The sequence below is a fragment of the Meles meles genome, chromosome 7 (assembly GCF_922984935.1).
Source record: "Meles meles chromosome 7, mMelMel3.1 paternal haplotype, whole genome shotgun sequence".
NCBI lineage: Eukaryota > Metazoa > Chordata > Mammalia > Carnivora > Mustelidae > Meles > Meles meles.
In genome coordinates, this window is record NC_060072.1 from 9,098,544 (window position 1) to 9,108,470 (window position 9,927).

A 9,927-nucleotide genomic window follows, 5' to 3' on the forward strand; every position below is an offset into this window, starting at 1 on the left:
TGTCAGCCTTTCCAATGGAATTGCCCCGTCCTCCAGAGCCCCCCTTTCTTGCCCTGCTTTGTTTATCTTCATGGTGTTTACCCTCATCGGGCTCACTCTACGAGTACGTCATCGTTGTCCGCCCCACACATGCTGGAATCTCCACATGGAGCTATTCTGAGCACTGCTCTATGCCCAGAGCCGAGGATACTGGCTGGTACTAGGGGCTCAGTACCCTGAGCAAAAAGGTCTGTTACTGGGGTGATCGAGTGTGTCCGTCCCAAGTCACAGCTTGCCTGGCTGACCTGCAGCCCACACTCTGTTGTGGCTGGAAAAAGGCAGACTCTGAGAGCGTCACTAAGTGCGCATGTTTCCATGCACCCATGCACCCATGCACCCATGGACCCAGTTAGGTCCATGCTTAGCACTGCCTCTTTCTTGACTGGAAGATCCTCGAGGGCTAGAGGTCATGTCAAATCCATCTTCTAAGCCTATCTAGTCATTATCTCTCTCTGGGTCTATGTTTCTCTGTCATGCATCCATCCACTCACCCACCCATCCACTCACCTACCTACCCGCCTTCCATGCATTCCCCCCATCCACTCACTCACCATCCATTCATCTGTCCATCCACCCATCCGTTCATTCATCTGTCTACCCATCCATCTACTCAGCCACCTGTCCATCCATTCATCTGTCCATCCATCCATCCATCCATTCATCCATCTGTCCATCCATCCATCCATCCATCCATCCATCCATCCATCCATCCATTTATCTGTCCATCCATCCATCCATCCATCCATCCATTTATCTGTCCATCCATCCATCCATCCATTCATCTGTCCATCCATCCATCCATCCATTCATCTGTCCATCCATCCATCCATCCATCCATTCATCTGTCTACCCACCCATCCATTCACCCACCTGTCCATCCATCCATTCATCCATCTACCATCCGTCCATCCATCCACCCACTCTTTGAGCCATACCCACTCCTTCTTTCTCCGTCACTTTCACCTTGTCCCAAGCTCTGTATTTACCACCTCATTTTCGTAACTTCTGAGGAGCTTGGTGCTACAGTGGAGAGAACACAACTAGGTCCCCATCCCAGCATTGCTACCTCCTGCCATGCGAACTTGCTGAGCTATTGCCTAGGTTGGAGACCCGGAGGCCAAGCCCTGCCCCGGCCACAAGCTTTCCCTTCAGTCTCTGGTAGGGGTTGTAAGTTTTGAACATCGGCACAGGGCCGATGATAGCTCAATGGTGCGAAGATGGAAACAAACGAAAGAATGAACACGAAATCACAGAGGGATTAAAATTCAGCTGCAGGCAATGTGAGTTTATATTCCAGCCACTGTCCCGTTATTCCGCTCAATTAACCCGACAATCCTTTCGGGCAGATGTTATTGTCCTCGTGTTACAGATGAGGAAACAAGGACTCGGCGAGGCTGAAGCCCGCTCCCCCTGCTCCCCAGAGCCGGGTTCTCCTGTAAATGGCCATAGTCCCTGTGGGGCAGTGTGAGGGAGATGAGCGGACAGACGCGGTCTGCGGTTGGAGGAGGGGATGGCATGTATCTGTCTGAGGTGGGAGGGGTGCTGGGGGGAGGGGCTCAAGCCAGGTTTCTACTTACCAGATCCAGGTCTCTCTGGTTATAGAAACCACATGTCCTTGGGGGTCACTGATCCATTCTTGTCCTGGGGAACTTGTGATCCATTAGCCCCATGGGTCCCCGCCGGTCAGACCATTGGGACGGCCGCTTGGTCCTGGTACTGTTAGAAGGATGTGCACCCCCCCACCCCCATGGCCCCTGGCAGTCATTGCTGCTGCGGAGTCTGTACCTCCCAGCGCCTTGGCTTCCACCCGAGAAATGAGGAGTCGGGACCCTGAGGCCTTCTGAAAGCTGTTGGACTGCAGCCACAAGGCGGTTCGATTGTGGCGTCTTGGTGAAAGGGCTGTGGTTCGGTGTGGTGGGTCACCCATGGTTAATCCACAGCTCTGTCTCTCCATTATGCCTGCGCACTTCCGTCCCCTCCATGCCAGCCAGCACGGGCACTGAGTCAGCCTTCAGCAGCATACCTGCCAACCCAAAACCAGCCCTGGAAACAATGAGAGGCGCCCCCAGCTGAGACCCACACCCGGAATCCAGAATGGCCGCTGGGTATAAGCTGAGCTCAATGGATCCATTCACACACTGTCTCCAGATTTTTGATCCTATGAAACAGCAACGTGGTTTTTTTTTTTTTTTTTTCCAATATTTTATTTATTTGACAGAGAGAAATCACAACTAGGCAGAGAGGCAGGCAGGGAGAGAGGAGGAAGCAGGCTCCCCGCAGAGCAGAGAGCCTGAAACAGCAACGTTTTGCCCAGATTTTGGTTTGGGGTTGATACTCAGTCCCACCCAGTCTGGGGACCTGACTATGGTCTGAAAACATGGGGGGTTAAAGGGGCCCCATTAAAGCAAGATCAGCATTATCAGACAGTGAGGACAGGCTGTTTCAGCCTGCAAGGGGGCTTGGCGGGGATCAGGGGTTCCTGATAACCCCAAACTCTCCCACGTGGCTCCATGCAAACGCCAAGTTCACTCTTTTCCTGTCAAGGACCTGACTTCCGAGGAGCCGAGCCGGGGAGGCTGTGGCCACAGCCACCGAGGTAGCTCACCATTCTGCAGGCTCAAACATAGGGTTTTATTTTTTGCTGTCTCAGCTCGGGGGCTGCAAACATTCAGGGTCCTCTTCGGTGTGTGATCCAGATCTTGAGTCAAGAATCTAGGATTTGGGGGCTTATCTTCGGTTTCCTCAGTGGTCCAGCCCCATGAGAACCAGCAGCCCCTATGCACAGTCTCATCCTTATCTCTTGCAAGGTGATGGACTCCATCTTTGTCTTGCTTTAGGCAGGCTCTTCATTCCAGGTGACTCTTGGTGGCGACTCTGAATTCCTGTTTCCCTCTGCCTGCCAGAGGATTCCAGAGCTGATCCCTTCTATTGTGCTGAATTTTTAGTGTCTTGGCTCCCAAGCAGTCCAGATCCCCAATCCCAGCTTCTCTGAATCTCTTTCAACATCCATCGCCTGCAACCACTCTGCGCACCAATTTCTATATAAGGCACCGTTCTTCCTTATGGGTGGCAGAAACCAGTTCTTGTTAACTTACGCAGAAAAGATGTTCAAAGAACAGATATTCAAAAAGGATATTCAAAGGATGTTGGGTGACTCATAAATCATAAGTGAGCAGAAGACCTGGGCTTGTGGTCTGCAAACAGGACCAATCCTCTCAGACAACCCACGAGGTCGACACTCTGGACACGCTTGCAAGCAGCACAGCCCACACCCAAAGCCCAGCACTGGGCACTGCTGTCCCAGGGGCTCAGTGGGGAGGTGCTCTGCTCCTTCCCAGCGTGAGTTTTGTTTCCAGTTCTTGGGCTGGTGAGCTCTGAAGCCCCATTTGCAAGGGAGTCAGAGAACACGGGTGGCTGATCGTTCTGGTTTCTAGGCAAGAGGGTGATTCATGGGTCCAAGACCCATGAAGTAGGGTTCAGGTGAGGGCACCGCAAAATGATGAAAACAAAACAAAACAAAAACCAAATGCCTGTCCTCTTCCATAGCAGGCTTCTTTCATCTCTCCTAGGCTAGTACAGGGTGTGTCGACCAGCCCAAATCTCTGCCCCTCTTCAAAGTCAACAGTTCCTCAAAAAATGAAACAGAGTTACCGTATGACCCAGCCCCTCCACTTCTGAGTGTATATACAAAATAACTGAAATCATCAGTCTCCAAAATGTATTGGTGCACCCATGTTCATAGCAGCATTATTCACAGTCGCCAAAAGGAGGAAGCAGCCTAGTTGTCCGTTGATAGATGGATGAATAAGCAAAATGTAGGATATTCTTACAAGGGAATATTATCCAGCCTTAAAAAGGAAGGTAGCTCGGACAGCTCCTCCAGCATGGCGGAAGCTTGGAAATGTGATGCTAAGTGAAATAAACGAGACACAAAACGATACATGCTGCCTGATGCCGCTGCAGTGAGGTCCCTGGAACGGTCACATTTGTAGAGACAGAAAGCAGGATGGGGGTCGCCGGGAGGCTGGGGGACGGAAAAATGGGGAGTTCGTGTTTAATGGGCACGGAGTTTCAGTTTTGCAAGATGAAAAGAGCGCTGGGGATGGATGCTGATGGTTGCACAAGGATATCAATACGCACAAGACTGCTACTGACCTGCCGCTTAAAAATGGTTCCGATGGTAAATTTCAGGTTATGTGTATTTCACCAGTTAAAGAGGAGGAGCAAAAAACCACTGCCCTTGGAGCTTTCCCGATCAGAAATGAGCTTTCTCTCCTCTGAACCTCTTCAAACATTCTACCCCAGACCTCCCTGAATTAGGAGACACCGGGTGGCAAGATCTCTCTTTGAGGGCAGGTTCTGTGCCTGAGCCGCCAATCTGTACCCCCCTCATCACCCCCACTGACGCCTGACTGGGTGCCTGGCACCACAGACATTGGGTGGATGAAGGAAAAAGAAGTAGGGATGCAGCCCTCACCCCTGGCCAAAGCTCCCTCGAGCACAGTGGCCACAGGGAGCACCATGTGAGCACACGCCCACCGTCCCCAGACAGTGGCTCAGTCAGCTGTCTGTACGTGCGCACTCGGGCACCCTGACCCTCTACACTCGTAGCCAGGGGACGGCAGGCACATGGTGAGGCAGGTGGTGAGCGGGGCCTGACAGCGGTCCCTTCGAACAATTTCCTGCTTTCGGGGGTCTGAGTCCTTCACGACCTGGCAGCACAGAGCTGTGCTCGCTAGCTTTGTCTCCTCATTTGTAGAACTGGCATAAAGAGTCCTAGATTTATAATGTTGTGTGAGGCCCCAGTGAGATGATACATGTAAACTGCTTAGCATGGTATCTGGGGGAGCACACCTTGCCTGTCCCACGTGACCGGTGGCCGTCCTCCCTTTTCCTGATAAACAGAACCCTGATCTGCTTATGGGATCAGCAGAAATGATCGGGGCGCCTGGGTGGCTTAGTCATTAAGTGTCTGCCTTCGGCTTAGGTCATGATCCCAGTGTCCTGGGATTGAGCCCTGCATAAGGCTCCCTGCTTAGCAGGGGACCTGCTTCTCCATCTCCCACTCCCCCTGCTGTGTTCCCTTTCTCGCTATCTCTCTCTGTGTGTCAAATAAATAAATAAAATCTTAAAAAAAAAAAAAAAGAAAAGAAATGCTGTGATCTCAGCATCGGAAGATGGACTGTGAGGGGCCCATCCCATTCATGAACATCTGATTCCCTTGAACCGGTGGTTGGTCTAAGTGTGGCCACGTGATCCTACTCTGACTGAGGGGGAGCAAGAGGAGATCCGTTGGGTATGGAAGGAAGGTGACAATGAGGGCCCCTCCTCAATAAAAAGGCAGATAATTACAGGGACATACACCTTCCCTATTCTCCCTTCTTCCTGCTTTGAACGTTGACATGATGCTTGGGGAATCAGCTGCCATTTTGCAGTAAGGAGGTGAAAAGGATGTTAAAGAAACCCCAGCCCTGACATCGTCAAGCCACCCGACAATGCCAAGGTCCCCATCCGAATTTCTTGGAATGGAAGAAGATGAAACCACTTTCTTTCTTCCCTCAGCCTGTATCAGTTGGAGTTTTGTTTCTTGTACTTGCAACTGATGCCTTCCTATAGCATACACGGTCTCTTAGCCCAATAAATATTCACTTGGATCTGACCTCCTATTCTTTTCCACCCGCGGACAAGACGTGTGACTCTCTGGATGTCCCATCATGTATAAGATGGAGAGACAGCTGTCTCCCCAGGCTCTTGGGAGGATTAAATGAGACACGGCCTGTGAAATTGCTCTGTGGACCATGAGGGCTTCGGCTGGGAAGGAGGGTTGTTGTGGGCCTCTCTCCTGGAGACCAGGGCTCCCCGGGTGAGGAACAAGTTGGCTGCAGCCAGAGAGAAGAAAGCCAGGAGACATAATGGGGAGCAGAGCCCCAGCCCCAGTGCCCGATCCCGGGGAAGGAGGGGGATTCCTGGGGAGCCATGCCACAGGTCGGTCAAGCAATCAAGCACTCAAACTCTGGGACCCAGCTGCCTCTGCCTCTCCCCCAGGCATGTGGTAGCCTCACTGTGCCTTGGATTCGTCTTTTGGAAAAGGGGGGATAATGAGAATAGGGTATCAAGTAAACAAGTGTATGTACAAGATTAACCAACAGGGACTGAGGGTATCCTCTTCTGCACACAGGTCGGGAGAGACTGGCACGGCCCAGAATGATTCTGGAGGACACCTTGCAGGGAGGGAGGAGTGAACCTGACCCTGAGGGAGGCTGGCCTGTGGCAGGTGGATCAGCCAGGGGCAGAGGTGGGGTGGGCAGGATCACGTCCTAGGACACGGGTCAGGAGGTGACAGGAGATGGGGCTAGAGGGTTGTAGGGTCAGATGGTGGTGACTGCAGGACAGTGGGCAGGGCTGTGTCCAGGCAGGGCTGCCCAGTCATTCACAAATGTTCACTGAGCCCCTACTATGTGCCAAGTCCCCGTGCTCGGTGCTGGGGTGCATCTGTGAGTGGGAGAAAGATCCCATCCAGGCAGAACGTGTGTCCTAGGAGGCAGAGAAGACAATGGAACAAATAGGTACAACCCAGGGAAGGTCCAAAGGTGCCCAGCGCCATGTGCCGGTCACTGCAGACCTACTGTGTGCCAGATATGGGAGAGCTGGGATTGCTGCCCTCTAGTCTCTCAGCCCGGCAGGGACCAAAACTGTGTGTGCATTGGCCCCCTCCTCTGTGGTTCGTGCTCGGTGGTCTGTGTCCGTGTGCGTACAGCTGTCTGTGGGCGTGGCTGAGTGGATCCGTGCTTTGCTGGCAGCCCTGTGTTTTCCTGGGAGAGAAAGAGTGTGTGTGTGTGTGTGTGTGTGTGTGTGTGTGTGTGTAAGGAGGGAGGCGAGGTAGTGAAGGCTCTGATTCAGACCTTCCTCTGCTCTGGCAGAAGCTGAGGTCTGGTGGGGCGGGAGTTGGGGCGGGCTTCTCCCTCACACCTGTCCCCTTGGCTCTGGGGTGGGGGTGGGGAGCCCTGAGGGTGCCCATGACTTTGTGGGAAGAAGGTCAGGGCGCAGCCGGAATGTGTTTGCGTTTCCTGGGTGATTGACGATGGGAGCAGGCTGTCTTCCCGAGACAGATGTAGGAATGTTTCTGCTAATCAAGCGGAAAGCAGGGGCGTGGGGGCCGCCTGAGCCCCCCCCCCCCGCCCAACTCTGTTCCACGGCCACCTGTCGGGGCCTGGGAAGCCATTGGGTAATGCTAGGGAGAAGCTCCCAGATCCAGGCGACCCCACTGCCCACCTCTGCCTGCCCAGGAGTCTCCAGTCAGGCATGGCTCACCTGCTCCCCAGATATGCCTGGCTGGGTGGGAGAACGGGGTCCAGGGTTCAGCCCAGAGCGTGAACCTGGGTGTGGAGGGGGGTTTGAGTGGGGGAGTGGGACTTTAGGCATCTGTCCCAGCAGCTGGGGAGCAGGCAGGAAGAGGAAGCATTAATTTTCCCAAGGTTCCTCCTCCTGATCCCTGTCTCCAACCAGCCCTGCCAAGGGCAGCCTCAGGGCACCCCCCTTTTCTTCCCTGAGCTCGGGTTTAAGAGCCCCCGAAGAGTCCGTGAAGGCAGGAAATTACCCAGATAGGAAAACGGAGGGGGGAGGTCCCAGGTCTCAAGGGGGTGAGTGGCGTGGGTGTCCCAACTCCAAGGGTCCCACCCCTGGGGTCCCACATTCCCCCAGCCCACCCCTCCCCTGTTCTAGGAAACCCATGTCCTGGGAGGGGCAGGGCAGGGGGGAGTGGTGGATAATAGGATACGCAAACCAGTGTGGTCTGGCCTCTGGCAGGCCTAGGTTGTAGCCATTCATCTTCGGAGAGACAGTGACTCCCTGCCCCACCGACAAACACCCCCCTGGGTGGATACAGGTCCTTATGGGAGGACTCTGTCCCTCGGGGTTGGGGTGGGAGTGTCCAGGGTTTCACGGGAGGTAGTGGGCTGCCAGTCAGAACGGCTCCCACCCCAAGAACTCCCTGTGAAGCTGGGGTTGATGCCTATCCCAATGTCATCCCCTCTTCACCCAACACCCCCCCATTTCATGCCTCCCCCACCCAACACCCCTCTCCCCCCACCACCTTGTGCTGCAGTGACTTCCCCAGCACAGTCCTGTGGGGCTCGTGAGCCAGGACTTGCTGACTCGGTGACTTGCCTTGTTTCCCAGGCTAGCACAGGCAGAACGCCCAGACCCCCAACCCTGGCCCTGGCAGGGTCACAGCCCAGCTGGGTCCAAAGTCTCTTTTCTCAGATTTGGCTCCGAGACACCTCTTTCCCCCTCCCACTTTCCCAGTCTCCCCGTTGAGGATCAGGGGAGGAGGGGCGTGCCTATGAGTCACCCTCTGACTCACAGGAAGCTTAGCCAGGGCCTGGTGTGAGAGGGTGTGCGTGCATGCGTGCGTGCGTGTGTGCATTGGGGGGTGGGGAGGAGGCTCAGCTGAGATGGGGAAACATGTCTTGGCTTTGTGGCCTTTAAAAGAGCTTGGGGCACCTGGGTGGCTCAGTCAGTTAAGTGTCTGCCTTTGGCTCGTGGTCCTGCTTCGGGCTCCCTGCTCAGTGGGGAGCCTGCTTCTCCTTCTCCCTCTGCCCCTACTCGTGCTCTCCTTCCCTCTTGCTCTCTAAAAATTTGAGCTCATTGCAGCTGGACCCCAACTGATGGGACCACTTTGTCACAGCCAGGTTGGGTCAGTCCCCTGGAGCAGATGGGTAAGGTCTGGGTCCTGGGTCTGTGCTGACCCCGTGGGGGCTGACCCTGCAAACACGGGAGCCCGGCAGCTTCTTGGATGCTCATCTGGGAGGTGCTAGATCTCTCCCCAACAGGACAGCCCAGCAGTGAAAAGTGCTGGAATTCACGTAGCAAATCTATCACTGTTGGATTAATTAAGTGACTGAACAAATACGTCAGGCTGGGTAGACAGATTCGGGCTTCCTGGCTGCGAACCGACACTTCTCGAACCTTCAATGTGTGGGAGAATCCCCTAGGGGCTTTGTCAGAAGGCAGCCTCTGACTCGGCCGGGGCATCGGAACCACAGCCGTCACCTCTGAGGGGATCGGAGCCAGAGGCTGTCAGCAGACAAATGTTCCACATGTTGACAAGAAGGGAAATGTAGATACCAGAAAATATAAGCTGGACAGCTGGACAGAATCCCTGGCAGACCTCCAGGGCGGACAAGGACACAGACGGTATGTGAGGACTCAGGAGGAGCACTTCAACTCCAAGCACCAACTCGGGTTCTCTGTGTTCTAACAAGCCCCAGGTGACGCCAGCTCTGCGGGTCCAAGAGCCACACTGGGAGAGGCAAGAACAGAGGAGGGTTTAGAAGAGAAACCTCGGGGTCAGCTCAGCAGGGTTCCTGGCCCTGAGCCGGTTGTGAATCTTCTGGGCACGCCCTGGACCAGAACGGTGTGATGGGGTCACGCAGCTCCTGCCTGTGGTTCAGGGGTCCGGGCCCAGGAGCCATGAAGGTGGCCAGAGCTCCCAGAGAAAACCGGCTTGCTCTAAGACCAGGTCCTGATGGCCACAGGGTCGGTGACCCGGAAACCGCGTCCTGCCTCTGTTTCCCGAAGACCTACTGTGTGCACGTGAGGACCATGAGTGGGGGAGAGACACAGACATTGGGGAGCTGAAGGCCAGTTGGGGAGATCATATGGTTGGTAGTGAAAGGGACTGTGAAGGTCATCACCCTGTTTCCATTTCACAGATGGGGAAACAGAAGCCATAAAGGGAGCGGGAACAGACTCAAAGTCTTACAAGTAACCGGTGGGGTCGAACCCTAGCCCTCTTGCTTGCGGGACAGGATTTTTTTCCCTCCCCATTCTAGAAAGGAGCATACTGGGAGGAACAGGGGCCTATGACAGGGGAGGCTGTGGGACTGC